Below are 14,479 nucleotides of genomic sequence, written 5' to 3' on the forward strand. Positions count from 1 at the left end.
ATTTTCTCAAACGTGCATCACCGGAATGTGTCAGCAACACTAAGCATGGGGCTGTGTAGCCCAGAGAGACTGACAGCATCGATTATCATGACTGAACCACAGATGGGATGAACCACAAAGCACGTACAGATTAGTGAGGCTGAGGGAGTTCACAGGCAGGGAAACTAGCCAGGGAGGAAGAAGACAACACGTTCTCAGACAAGAATAGGAAAAGGAAGGGAAGAAAAAAAAAAACAACCCAATGTTTTCCCAACATTTTTGTTAACTTCTTTAGACTTTAAAAGGCCTTTAAAAAAAAAAAAGAATGCTAGAAATATTAAATTTGTGGGTAAATATAAAAGGTGGACTACATAGTATGGCTTTCATAATATATGTAGAAATAAAACAAAAGACAGGAGGGGGAAATGGAAATACACTGTTCTTACATTATACGTGAAATGGTATGATTTGAAGACAGACTGATTAATTTAAACCTGCAAACCATAGAGTAACCACTAAAATAATCAAACCAATGAAGTATAGCTAAATAAGCAAAGAGTAGAAATAAAACGGAATCCTAAAAAATACTCAATGAATCTAAAACAAGGCAAGAGGTCAGACACAATGACTCACACCTGTAATCCCAGCATGTTGGGAGGCCAAGGCAGAAGGATTGCTTGAGACCAGGAGTTAGAGACCAGCCTGGGCAACACAGTGAGATTCCATCTCTACAAAAATAAAAATAAAAATAAAAAATTAGGCTGGGCACAGTGGCTCACGCCTTTAATCCTAGCACTTTGGGAGCTTGAGGTGGGCAGATCACTTGAGGTCAGGAGATTGAGTCCAGCCTGGCCAACATGGTGAAACCCCATCTCTACTAAAAATACAAAAATTAGCTGGGCAAGGTAGCGCATGCCTCTTATCCCGGTTCCTCTAGAGGCTGAGACATGAGAATCACTTGAACCTGGGAGGCAGAGGTTGCAGTGAGCCAAGATCATGCCACTGCACTCCAGCATGGGGGACAGAGAAAGACTCTGTCTCAAAAAAAAAAAAAAAAAAAAAAAAATTTTAGCCAGGCCGGGCACAGTGGCTCATGCCTGTAATCCCAGCACTTTGGGAGGCTGAGGCGGGCAGATCACGAGGTCAGGAGATCGAGACCATCCTGGCTAACATGGTGAAACCCCGTCTCTACTAAAAATACAAAAAATTAGCTAGGCATGGTGGTGTGTGCCTGTAGTCCCAGCTACTCAGGAGACTGAGGCAGGAGAATGACTTGAACCCGGGAGGCAGAGGTTGCAGTGAGCCAGGATCATGCCATTGTACTCCAGCCTGGGCAATAGAGTGAGACTCTGTCTTTAAAAAAAAAAAAAAAGAAAAGAAAAAGAAAAATGTAGTCGGGCATGTCAGCACATGCCTGTAATCCCAGCTACTCGAGAGACTGAGGCAGGAGGATCACTTGAGCCTAGGAGTTTGACACTGTAGTAAGCCATGGCTGCACCACTGCACTTCAGCCTGGGTGACAGCAAGACCTGTCTCTACAAAAAAATTTTTAAAAAAAAAGAAGGCTAAAAAAGAAGAAAGAATAAAGAACAGATGGCACAAATGGAAAATGAATGTCAAGATGATAGACTTCAATCTAACCACACTGATAATTACTTTAAAATTTAAAAGGTTTATATACTCCAATTAAAAGGCAGAAATTGTCAGGCTGGGTAGAAAGGCAGTATTTAATACATGCTGTCTACAAGAAACACACTTTACATATAAAGACACAGATAGATTCAGTGTAAAGCAATGGGGAAAGATATACCATGCAAACACTAATATCAAGGAAGGCAGAGTGGCCCTTTGAGGGAGCCAGCTGGCAGCTGCCACTGAGCTCTGGTGTGCCCTCGCCTGCTCCCGACTTGCCACTGTTTGCCCTCACCCCAGAACAAGTCAGCTAGGAAGCCACACCATAGCTATGGCTTTCAAAGCCATCGTTGGAACTAGAGGTGGCAATTTATTAAATCAGAATTACCCTAACCTGCCGCAACATCAAATCTCTGGAGAAGGTGTGTGCTGACTTGATCAGAGGTGCCAAGGAAAAGAATCTCAAAGTGAAGATCAGTTTGGATGCCTACCAAGACTCTGAGAATCACTATAAGAAAAACGCCTCGTGGTGAAGGAAACAAGGGATCGTTTCCAGATGAGAATCCACAAGTGACTCACTGACCTGGACGGTCCTCCCGAGATTGCTAAGCAGATTACGTCCATCTGTCCTGAGCTGAGATTCAAGGTTAAAGTCACTACTGCAGATGTTTCAAGCAACTATTTTATTAAACAGAATAGCAGTTGTTTAAAAGAAAAAAAGAAAGAAAGTTGAAGTGCTTCTGTTAATATCAGACGAGGCAGACTTCCAGACAGGAATATTACCTGAGGTAAAGAGGGACATTTCATAATGATAAGAGTCAACTCACCATGAAGACATAATCGTCCTAAATGTACACACACTCAATGACAGAGCTCTAAAGCAGATAAAGCAAAAATGGACAACATTGAAAAGAAAAAGCGACAAATCCACAATCCTAGTTGGAAACTGGAGATTTTGACTCTCCAGTTGGGAAAGCTCAATAATTGAGAAAAAGCTCTTCCAAAGGAAGCCAGGGGAAGATAAAAGCAAATAACCCAAGAAAGGTGAAGAGCAGGAGGACAGCAGGCTGACAGACTGCTGGTCTGGGGAACATGAGGGACCCCAAGCCTTTGCTCACGGAAGAAGAGGCAGCTGGAGGACGGCCACAGAGCAGGAAATCCTCCCTCCTCTGCACACAGCCCACAGACCTTCCCCAGAGGGAAGCACACCAGCTCACACCACACTTCTCCTGGGGTCACTTTCAGTCCCTGATAACCCTGGGTAGGGGTCAGTGCTCAACAGCCCCCACTGCCATCAGCAGACACCTGGTTTATTATGTTTCCTCAATTACTGCACCCCCGAGCACATGATACATGATCCACAGATGACTTTCTCTCTCTCACACACACACACACGTGCGCGCGCGCACACATACACACCAGACTGTCCCCTCTCTTCCCTCCTCCCCAATGGCACCGCATGGCATCACCCTTACCAGCGAGCGGGAATCAGAACAGAGTCTACAATGTTAGCAATGGGCTGTACGGGACAGTCACTGAATCCAATCCCAGCTCTGCCACTAACCAGCAACTCACCTCAGGCAAGTCGCTCACCTCTCTGTCCTTCAGTGTCGTCATCTAGAATACCTACTTCAGAGGGCTGTTGTGAGGAAACGATAAGGGAACACAAGGGAGGTATTTAGAACAGTGGCTGCCACAGAGTGAGTGACACTATATTAATGCTGGCACTTATGGCCAGGTGCGGTGGCTCACATCTGTAATCCCAAAAGTTTGGGAGGCCGAGGTGGGAGGATCACCTGAAGTCAGGAGTTCAAGACCAGCCTGGCCAACATGGTGAAACCCCATCTCTACTAAAAATACAAAAATTAGCTGGGTGTGGTGATGGGCGCCTGTAATTCCAGCTACTCTGGAGGCTGAGACAGGAGAATCGCTTGAACCTGTGAGGTGGAAGTTACAGTTAGCCAAGATTGCACCACTGCACTCCAGCCTGGACGACAGACCAAGACTTTACTTTGTCTCAAAAAAAAAAAAAAAAAAAAAAAAAAAAAAAAAAAAAAGCTAGCATAATTCCAATTATGTAAACACATATGTACCAAAAATATTTTACAGAAATACATTAAAATATGAATTGTGGTCATCTCTGGATGATTCTATAAGCTTTCATTATTTTCTTTCTTGTGCATCTCTGTAGTTTTCAATTTCTTTTTTTTGTTTTGTTTTGTTTTAGACAAGGTCTCGCTCTGTTGCCCAGGCTGGAGTGCAGTGGTGCAATCACGCATCACTGCAGCCTCGACCTCCTGGGCTCAGGCAATCCTCCCACCTCAGCCTCCCGGGGCACGACAGGCGCACGCCATCACACCCTGCTATTTTTTTAATTTTTTTGTAAAGACGAGATTTCACTATGTTGCCCAGGCTGGTTGTCAAATTTTCTACAATGAATATGTATAACACTGATAATCAGTTTTTTAAAACCAGTAAAATATTTAAAAACACAAATATAATCAACCCATTTAATACATATTTATAGCAATATACAAAAATAAATTTTAAAAACTGTGAAGATATTTAAGCCCAATTACTTCTTGGCCTTTTGAGTATTAATACATGCTACAAATTGGATGAAACTCAAAAACATCACACTAAGTGAAAGAGGCCAGTCACAAAAGGTCACATACTATATGATTCCATTTTATGATTCCATATTATATGATTCTACTTTCATCAAGACCAAAACTAGAGTAGTAGAGGGAAGTGGTAACGGGGAGTGATGAAAATGTTTTAGAACTAGATAGAGAGAATAGATGCACAACACTGTGAACTTACTCAATGCCACTGAAGTGGCATTTAAAATGTTTTGGAGGCTGAGTGTAGTGGCTCATGCCTGTAATCATCCCAGCACTTTGAGAGGCTGAGGTGGGAGGATAGGCTGAGCCCAGGAGTTCAAGACCAGCCTAGGCAATATAGCGAGATCTCGTCGCTACAAATGATACAAAAACTAGCTAGGTGTGGTGGCGCACATCTGTGGTCCCAGCTGACGTGGGAGAATCACTTGAGCCTGGGAAGTCAAGGCTGCGGTAAGCTGTAATCACACCACTACACTCCAGCCTAGGTGACAGAGTGAGACCCTATCTCAATAATAATAATAAAGTGGTTTTCTACTTTTTATTTAAGAGGTGGATGGTGTCTTGCTATGTTGCCCTAGCTGGACTTGAACTCCTGAGCTCAGGGGATCCTCCCACCTTACCCTTCCAAGTAACTGAGACTACAGTCAGGTGCTACTCTGCCCGTTTTTAAATTATTTTGAATTGTACACTTTAAAATAGTTAATTTGGGCTGGCCACAGTGGCTCACACCTGTCATCCCAACACTTTGGAAGCTGAGGCAGGCAAGTCACTTGAGGCCAGGAGTTTGAGACCAGCCTGGCCAACATGGGGAAACACTGTCTCTACTGAAAATACAAAAAATTATCTGGGCGTGCTGGTACATGCCTGTAATCCTAGCTACTTGGTAGGCTGAGGCACGAGAATCGCTTGAACCTGGGAGGCAGAGGTTGCAGACTGCAATGCTGCGCTCTGGCCTGGTCGACAGAGCGAGACTCTGTCTGAAAAAATATATATACGCGCACACATATATATATATACACACACACATATATAATTAAATAAAATGGTTAATTTTACACTACGCGAGTTTCACCTTAGTTTAAAAAAAATAACAATGAAGGGTATGCATATCATATCCATGCTTACCTATTTATAAATGCATAGAAAATGGTTGAGAAAGATGCACATCAAACTATTAACAATATTTACACCTGGTGGAGGAAAGGAAGAAGGAACTTTCACTTCTGTAGCTTTTTTTTTCCTTTTTACAAAAAGCATGTATCTTCTTTTTTTCTTGAGACGGAGTCTTGCTCTGTCGTCCAGGCTGGAGGGCAGTGGTGTGATCTCAGCTCACTGCAACCTCTGCCTCCCAGGTTCAAGCGATTCTCCTGCCTCAGTCTCCCGAATAGCTGGGATTACAGGTGCCCGCCACTACACCTGGTTAACTTGTAGTTTTAGTATAGACGGGGCTTCACCATGTTGGTCAGGCTGGTCTTGAACTCCCGACCTCAGGTGATCCACCCGCCTCAGCCTCCCAAAGTGCTGGCTTATAGGCATGAGCCACTGTGTCCAGACACATGTATCTTCTTTAACTTAAAAACTTTCATAAAAGTAGGCCAGGAATGGTGGCTCATGCCTGTAATCCCAGCACTTTGGGAGGCCGAGGTGGAAGGATCACTTGAACCCAGGAGTTTGAGACCAGCCTGGGCAACATGGTGAAACCTGGCTCTATAAATAATACAAAAATTAGCTGGGCATGGTGGCACGTGCCTGCAGTTCCAGTACTCAGGAGGCTGAGGTGGGAGGATCACCTAAGCCTGGGAGATTGAGGCTGCAGTGGAACAAGATCTTGCCACTGCACTTCAGCCTGGGCGACAGAGCAAGACCCTGTCTCAAGAAAAAAAAAAAAAAGAAAAAAAAACCAGCTTTCATAAAAGCAAATAACAGTATCAGATACAAAATGACATGAGAAAGGTCCCTAGGCAAAAATGAAGGTTTGAGGCCACACCATGGCAGGCATGTTCTAGAAATGAGGAAAACTCGGATTCCAGATTTCCCAAAAAAGGGCTAGAAGGAGGAAAAAGCTTACTCTGTTACGTTCCTGGACAAGTCCTTTCTCCTAGGAGTGCCTCAGCAAAATGAGGGGGTTGAACTTGATAAGCAATTTTCAAACATATGTTTTGGGGTTTTTTTAGAGACGAGATCTTGCTCTGTTACCCCAGGCCGGAGGGAAGTAGCAAAGCTTCCTGGGTTCAACAGATCCTCCTGCCCCAGCCTCCCAAGCAGCTGGGACTACAGGTGTATGCTACCATGCCTGGTTAATTTTTTTATTTTTTATTTTATTTATTCATTTATTTATTTATTTATTTTTGAGACAAAGTCTTGCTCTGTTGCCCAAGCTGGAGTAGAGTGGCACAATCTCTGCTCACTTCAACTTCCCCTTTCCGGATTCGAGCAATTCTCCTGTCTCAGCCTCCCGAGTAGCTGGTATTACAGGCGCCCGCCACCACACCTGGCTAATCTTTGTATTTTTAGTAGAGACAGGGTTTCACCACGTTGGCCAGGCTGATCTCGAACTGCTGACCTCAGGTGATTCTCCCACCTCAGCATCTCAAAGTGCCAGGATTACAGGCGTGAGACACCACGCCCAGCCAATTTTTTTTTATTCTCTGTAGAGATGGAGTCACTATGTTGCCCAGGCTGGTCTCAAACTCCTGGGCTCAAGCGATCCTCCTGCATCAGCCTCCCAAAGTGCTGGGAATATAGGCGTTAAGCCACTGCACCCAGCTCCAGATGTTTTTATATATTTGTTTTCAAATTTTTAAAACTCCACAAAACCCCTTTCGTAATTGTGGTCTTAGATGGAAGCCCAATATATAAACAGAGAAAAAGCGAGCAGCTCTGACTGAAGAAGGTAACGGCCACAAACTCCCAACCATAGGAGGAAATGACATCCTAAGGCTCCTTCCAGCTCTGGAAGCACAGGAGGAGTCTAAGAAAGACTGGATCAGTCCAGAAGCACAAAGAGGGAGTGCAGACTGGTATACCCAACAGGCCATTAGGAAGGAAAATCTCACAGACAGTTGAAGCAGGGAGAAGAGGAAGGACAGAGCCAGGATAGAGCCCAAGCCAGTGATGCCCAAAGGAGCTGCTACCAGCAATGCCCTCAATTGCCAGTGATCAGTCAATCAAGGGTCTCCCAGGATAGTGACAACCCCAGCCCCCATGCTTTGGCCAAAGTCAGGCAGATAACAGCTGTCTTCTGGTCACTGTTCCTGCTGCTCTAGAGGCACAAACAGGATGTTTAGAAGCAGATGACCACAAGTGACCACAGGAAGCCATGACAACCGCCTCCAGGTGACGATCTTCTTTCCCAGCTTCTTTCCGGCTTGGCTGCCTCCAAAGACCAAGCAAAAAGACTTCAAGTGCCAACTTCCAAAGAGAGAGAAGGGGGAGGAGTTCTTGGAAAGTTCAGGACACAGCAGAAGAGGCCATTTGAGGTGGTGAGGCAGGAAGAAATGAGACCACCCAGCTATCCCGACAGCTACCTCACCTCAAAGACGCACTGAGGCTGATGATGCTAAGGAGGGGGGAAGAAACTGCACATCCACTGCTTGGGACAGAGGACCTTCCAAGACGGGCAGCATGTGACCAGGCAGGCTCAGGAGGGCTGCCAAGTCGCGTCTCTGAGGAGCAAGTGCAGTGTTCCAGGCATCACGACCACTCCTCCACACCCACCCCAGAGAAGCCCGTCCCACTCAGCTGTCCCAGAGCACATCAGTGATGAGAAACTGCCTTAGCCAGCCAGCCAAGCCAGGAGTCCACAGGGGAAATGGCAAATCCAGAGGAAACCAAGTGCAGGCCATCGGACACTCCCGTTTCCACCTAAGGAAGAGGAATGTTCCTGGAAACAGAGAGGAGGCAAAGCTCGGCCAGAACTCTCTGAGCCACTTCAAACCTCCAACAGAGCCCAGGGTGGGTCCCATAGATCAACCGCCTGTAAAGGGGTACAGTCACTGGGCCAGCTTCATGACACAGCTGTGTCCACTCAGTGTACAACCACCAAGTTCACAGTCCAGAAAACCGACTCTTTTTTTCTACTGCTACTAGGAGCCTCAGGGGCCAGACCACCCCATGAGGCTTTCTGGATGCCTAGAGTGCTGGGAAAAGCCCAGGGCTGACCTGGGAGCGGATCCCGGAGCAGCTCCCTGTGGCAGCTCTCACTAATATGAGTGTTAGATGAGCGATTAGTATAAACCAAGCCACCAAGCCACCTCCTCCCCAACCACTTCCGCATGAAAGCCACCAAAGAGGCTCAGGGGAAATTAAAAGTCATATAACCAAAACCTAACTTAACACCACCAGCCCAGGGGTATGGCCATTTCACCTCCACAGCAGAGTCCCAAACATTCTCTAACCCACAGCGCCATGAAGAGTCCTAAATCACACTCTCCCAGAAAATAACTGAAGTCAGATTCTTCCCCCAGGCCAAGCTGAGCAACCAAACAGGGCCAACTGCATTAACTGCCCACCAGCAAGGCCACGGGAAATGCAGCCAACCTAAAGACGAAGTGGAAGTTAAATTCGAAGAGTGGGCTGGATGCAATGGCTCACACATGTAATCCCAACACTTTGGGAGGCCGAGGTGAGCAGATCACTTGAGCCCAGGAATTCAAGACCAGCCTGTCCAACATGGCGAAATCCCATTTCTACTAAAAATACAAAAAATTAGCTGGGCGTGGTGGCAGGCGCCTGTGATCCCACCTACTTGGGAGGCTGAAGCAGGAGAATTGCTCGAACCCAGGAAGTGGAGGTTGCAGTGAGCCAAGATCGTGCCATTGCACTCCAGCCTGAGCAACGGAACGAGACTCTGTCTCAAAAAAAAAATCAATTATTAAAAAATAAATAAGGCCCTGCATGGTGGCTCACGCCTGTAATTCCAGCACTCTGGGAGGCCAAGGTGGGTGGATCAATTGAGGTCAGGAGTTTGAGACCAGCCTGGTGAACATGGTGAAACCCCATCTCTACCAAAACTACAAAAAATAGCCAGCATGGTGGCGCATGCCTGTAATCCCAGCTACTCATGAGGCTGAGGCATGAGAATCACTTGAACATGGGAGGCGGAGGCTGCAGTGAGCTGAGATCACACCCCTGCACTCCAGCCTGGGCAACAAAGCAAGACTCCATCTCAATAAATAAATAAACAAACAGGCTGGCACGGTGGCTCACTCCTGTAATCCCAGCACTTTGGGAGGCAAGGCGGGCAGATCATTTGAGGTCAGGAATTTGAGACCAGCCTGGCCAACATGGTGAAACCCTGTCTCTACTAAAAGTACAAAATTTAGCCAGGCATGGTGGTGGGCGCCTGTAATCCCAGCTACTTGGGAGGCTGAGGCAAGATAATCGCTTGAACCCAGGAGGCAGAGACTTCAGTGAGCTGAGATTGCGCCACTGCACTCCAGCCTGGGCGATAACGCGAGACTTAGTCACAAAAATAAATAAACAAACAAACAAATGCCAAGAGAGTGATACCAAAAGCCAAACCCTCCACCCCAGGAGTTGTCAAGATTATTCCAAGAATAAACGATAACCATCACCATTTACTGAGCACTTTAAAAGTATTTCAGGAAAGTATGTCAGGAAATGCACCTATTTCATGGATTAGGAGACCAAGGCTCAGAGTGTAAAATGATCTGCCAAGGTCACACAAGTCGTAGGCGACTGCACTGATACAGAACCAAGTGTGGCTGATGTCAGAGGCTGAGTTCTATGCCACCTCCCCACCCTGAACCCAGAGAGAACTCAGGTTCTCCAGAGGAGGAAGTGGTTTGCTGCAGGCTTAGCATCACTGTGGGTGTTGCAGTTCATACCCATTTAATCACCAACCACCAGTAAGTATTTATTAAGCGACCACAGAGAGAACAGAGCAGTGCCACTTGGTGGTAAGAGATATTTGAAAGGCAGATAAAATCCCTGTCTTCAAGGAGCTTACAGGGTAGAGCAGGAGACAGAAGAAAGCCCAATTTACACAAATCTGTGAAGTTTTACCTTAGCAGGAGGGTCAACAGGCTGGTTAGTTTTATCTGGGAGAAAAGCCTCCTCAAAAAGGTGGATTCAGCTAAGATTTTAAAGGCAGAGAGTAAGGTGAGTCAGGAGAAGGCTATTTTCTGCAACTTGAACCAAGATCTAGACTCAAGGCAGAACTGAGTGGTTGGCATGGTCAGAAGTCAAATGTAATTCAGAGACTGCAGTACAAGATACCCCCGAGATTTGGCAACTGCATTGGTCATTAAATATCAAGCACAGGGTGTTCTTAGAATCCCCCAAAGCAGGAGCCAAGTAGGAATATGTATGAGGCCAGTGAGACCCAATGTAGGCAACAGAGAGGGTCAAATATGAGGCTGGAGCTACTGAGGTTAACCAAGCGGTGACAGAGTACATGCATCCCATGAAGCCTGATCTGGTTTTTCAAAAGAAACAATATGCAATGAAATTCTGTCTCTACTAAAAATACAAAAATTAGACAGGCGTGGTGGTGCCTGTAATCCCAACTACTCAGGGGGTTGAGGTAGGAGAACTGCTTGAACCCAGGAGACGGAGGTTGCAGTGAGCCGAGATCGTGCCACTGCACTTCAGCCTGGGCGACGCAGTGAGACTCTGTCTCAAAAAAAAAAAAAAAAAAAAAAGGAATGACATGGACTTTTTGGTGCAATCACCTGATGCTTTAAATGTAGGCAACTAATTTGGAATATTTTAAATACCATGGAGACCAAGCAACAATGGTCTGCAGGCCAAAACTGACCCATAGATTTCTGCCGTGAGGTTTCCCATATGAAAAACCAGAAAGAAGGCCAGGCACAGTGGCCCACACCTGTAATCCCAGCTCTTTGGGAGGCTAAGGCAGGTGGATCACCTGAGGTCAGGAGTTTGAGACCAGTCTGACCAATATGGTGAAACCCCATCTCTACTAAAAATATGAAAAGTAGCCAGGCATGATGGCACGCACCTGTAGTCTCAGCTGCTTGGGAGGCTGAGGCAGGAGAATCACCTGAACCCCGGAGGCAGAGGTTGCAGTGAGCTGAGATCACGCCACTGTACTCTAGCCTGGTTGACAGAGCGAGACTCCATCTCAAAAAAAAAAAAAAAAAAAAAAAAAAAAGAGAGAGAGAGAGAAAGAAAAACCAGAAAGAGACTGGGCTGGTTGTGGGAAGACCCACCCAAGGTTCAGGTTCTTGCATCACTGCCTGTGGTAACACTGGGTGTGTTCCCTTCCCCTAACTCCCCTGGGCTTCAGCAGTTTGACTTCCTCATTAATAATATGAAGATAACTACTACCTATCTCACAGGGTGGTGATCAGAACCATATAAAAAATGATGATTGTCAATGGACAAATAGATAAAGAAAATGTGGTTTACACATCATTGTATATAGATACAATGAATTATTCAGCCTTAAAAAGGGAGATTTTGCCAATTTGCCACAGCATGGAAGGACATGCTAAGTAAGATAAGGCAGACACAACAAAAACATTGCGTGACTTCACTTACATATGTACTATATATATTTATTTATTTATTATTTTACCAGGCTGGAGTGCAGTGGCATGATCTTGGCTCATTCCGGCCTCCACCTCCTGGGTTCAAGCGATTCTCCTGCCTCAGGCTCCCAAGTGCCTGAGACTACAGGCCCATACCACCACGCTCGGCTAATTTGTGTATTTTTAGTAGAGACGGGGCTTCGTCATGTTGGCCAGGATGGTCTCAAACTCCTGACCTCAGATGATCCACCTACCTTAGCCTCCCAAAGTGCGGGGATTACAGGCATGAGCCATCGTGCCCAGTCCAATATATATATATATTATATATATATATAAATATAGAGAAAGAGATAGAGAATGAAACAGTGGTTACTATGGGCAGAAGTGGGGAATGGGGAGATGTGGGTCAAAGAATACTAAGTAGCAGATACATGGGATGCACAAGTTTAGAAATCAAATGTATGACATGAGGGCTGAAGGTAAGAAAATCCTGCTAGGGGCCGGGCGCGGTGGCTCAAGCCTGTAATCCCAGCACTTTAGGAGGCCGAGACGGGCGGATCACGAGGTCAGGAGATCGAGACCATCCTGGCTAACACAGTGAAACCCCGTCTCTACTAAAAAAAAATACAAAAACTTAGCCGGGCGAGGTGGCAGGCGCCTGTAGTCCCAGCTACTCGGGAGGCTGAGGCAGGAGAATGGCGTGAACCCGGGAGGCGGAGCTTGCAGTGAACTGAGATCCGGCCACTGCACTCCAGCCTGGGTGACAGAGCGAGACTCCGTCTCAAAAAAAAAAAAAAAAAAAGAAAAAAAAGAAAATCCTGCTAGGGATTTTCATTACATAAGTAGATTTAGCTGCTCTTGGCACACAGGAAAGTAACTGTGAGATGACTGATACGTTAATCAGCTTGACTTTAGTAACCACCTTACTATCTATATGTATCCCATAACAACAATGTTGTAAACTTCGAATATACGCAATAAGGTTTAGTGGTTTTTTGTTTTTTTTTTGAAACTGAGTCTCGCTCTTTCACCAGGCTGGAGTGCAATGGCGCGATCTCGGCTCACTGCAACCTCCGCCTCCTGGTTCAACAGATTCTCGGCCGGGCGCGGTGGCTCAAGCCTGTAATCCCAGCACTTTGGGAGGCCAAGACGGGCGGATCACAAGGTCAGGAGATCGAGATCAGCCTGGCTAATACGGTGAAACCCCGTCTCTACTAAAAAAAAATACAAAAAACTAGCCGGGTGAGGTGGCGGGCGCCTGTAGTCCCAGCTACTCGGGAGGCTGAGGCAGGAGAATGGCGTAGACCCGGGAGGCGGAGCTTGCAGTGAGCTGAGATGCGGCCACTGCACTCCAGCCTGGGCGACAGAGCGAGACTCCGTCTCAAAAAAAAAAAAAAAAAAAAAAAAGAGATTCTCTTGCCTCAGCCTCCCGAGTAGCTGGGATTACAGGCAGTAGAGACGGGGTTTCGCCATGTTGTCTAGGCTGGTCTTGATCTCTTGACCTCGAGATCCACCTGCCTTGGCGTCCCAAAGTGCTGGGATTACAGGCGTGAGCCACAACAACCGGCCTAAGGTTCAGTTTTTTAAAAAATAAAGAAGCACGTGAAAATATGTCCTCAAGCTTAACGTGCTGCAGAAATGTCCATTATCTAATACAGGCCCAGAGAAGAGAGGGGGCGCTAACAGAGAACAGGCAGTTAGATGGGGCCTGGGAGAGGAGAAAGGAAATGAGAAGGGAGTAGATGAGAAGGGAGAGTGGAAAGGAAATGAGTTGAGTCTCTGCTGGCGGGCAGACCGGAAGAATCTGGACAATAGAATTCACGTCAGGGGTGGAAATATAAATTTGGGAGTCACCAGCACACAGGTTATAAAAGAGGTCATGCAGTTGATTAACTGACCGAGGTACATAGGAGAAAAACAAGGAGTTCAGAGAAATCCTTTGAGAAAACACCCAGGTGTACCTCCACTCAGGGATCAGAGGAGACTTGGGAAAAGAAGGTGGGAGGGTCTCTGGAGAAACAAGCAGAGCTTAAGGAAGGGAGAAAAAAATATGGCAGCTAAAGGATGAAACGGGTGTCTCAGCAAAAGAGCAAATGTGGAAGAATGGGTCAGGCTGTGTTAAAATTTAAAAAGGAGCAGGCCAGGCGCAGTGGCTCACACCTGTAATCCCACCACTGGGAGGCCGAGGCAGGCAGATCACGAGGTCAGGAGTTCAAGACCAGCCTGGCCACTATGGTGAAACCCCGTCTCTACTAAAACCACAAAAATTAGCCAGGTGTGGTGGTGGGCGCCTGTAGTCCCAGCTACTCAGGAGGCTGAGGCAGAGAATCACTTGAAGCCGGGAGGCATAGGTTGCAGTGAGCCGAGATCCACTCCACTGCACTCCAGCCTGGGTGACAGAACAAGACTCTGTCTCAAAAAAGATAATAATAAATTAAAAAATAAATAAAATAAAAAGGAGCAAAGTAAAAAAGTTAGTAAGAGCAGGCCGGGCACAACGGCTCACATCTGTAATTCCAATACTTTGGGAGGTGGAGGTGAGCAGGTCACCTGAGCTCAAGAGTTCAAAACCAGCCTGGCCAACATGGTGAACGAAACCCCATCTCTACCAAAAATACAAAATTAGCCAGGCATGGTGGTATGTGCCTGTAATCTCAGCTACTGCTGGGGGTGGGGTGGGGGAGGAAGGGGTGAGGGGGGGGGGGAGTGAGGCAGTGAGGCAGGAGG

At 46.4% G+C, this 14,479-nt stretch overlaps 2 protein-coding genes and 1 long non-coding RNA gene across 33 annotated transcripts in view; 2 read left to right on the top strand and 1 right to left on the bottom strand.

The window, feature by feature from the left end:
• LOC126930730 (uncharacterized) overlaps positions 1-12,385 on the top strand; it is a 93,352-nt gene extending 80,967 nt beyond the window's left edge. Inside the window, exon 2 of the long non-coding RNA XR_007717668.1 lies at positions 12,318-12,385. This is a non-coding gene — a long non-coding RNA (uncharacterized LOC126930730). The remainder of the gene's footprint in view (positions 1-12,317) is intronic.
• The window catches only part of BICDL1 (BICD family like cargo adaptor 1), a 718,679-nt gene that overhangs the window by 507,203 nt on the left and 196,997 nt on the right, over positions 1-14,479 (top strand). The window contains exon 1 of one of the 29 annotated variants that reach the window (XM_050747932.1): positions 14,444-14,453. The exons of 27 other annotated variants lie outside the window; for them this stretch is intronic. The gene's annotated coding sequence lies outside the window, so the exon portion shown is untranslated. Of the gene's footprint in view, positions 1-14,443; positions 14,455-14,479 lie in introns of those variants that run through there. One more of the 29 variants, XM_050747919.1, reaches the window with a different exon arrangement.
• Positions 1-14,479, bottom strand: part of PXN (paxillin) — a 59,572-nt gene that overhangs the window by 35,279 nt on the left and 9,814 nt on the right. The gene's annotated exons all lie outside the window — the stretch shown is intronic.

This window comes from Macaca thibetana, chromosome 11 (genome assembly GCF_024542745.1).
Source record: "Macaca thibetana thibetana isolate TM-01 chromosome 11, ASM2454274v1, whole genome shotgun sequence".
In the NCBI taxonomy this organism is placed as follows: domain Eukaryota; kingdom Metazoa; phylum Chordata; class Mammalia; order Primates; family Cercopithecidae; genus Macaca; species Macaca thibetana.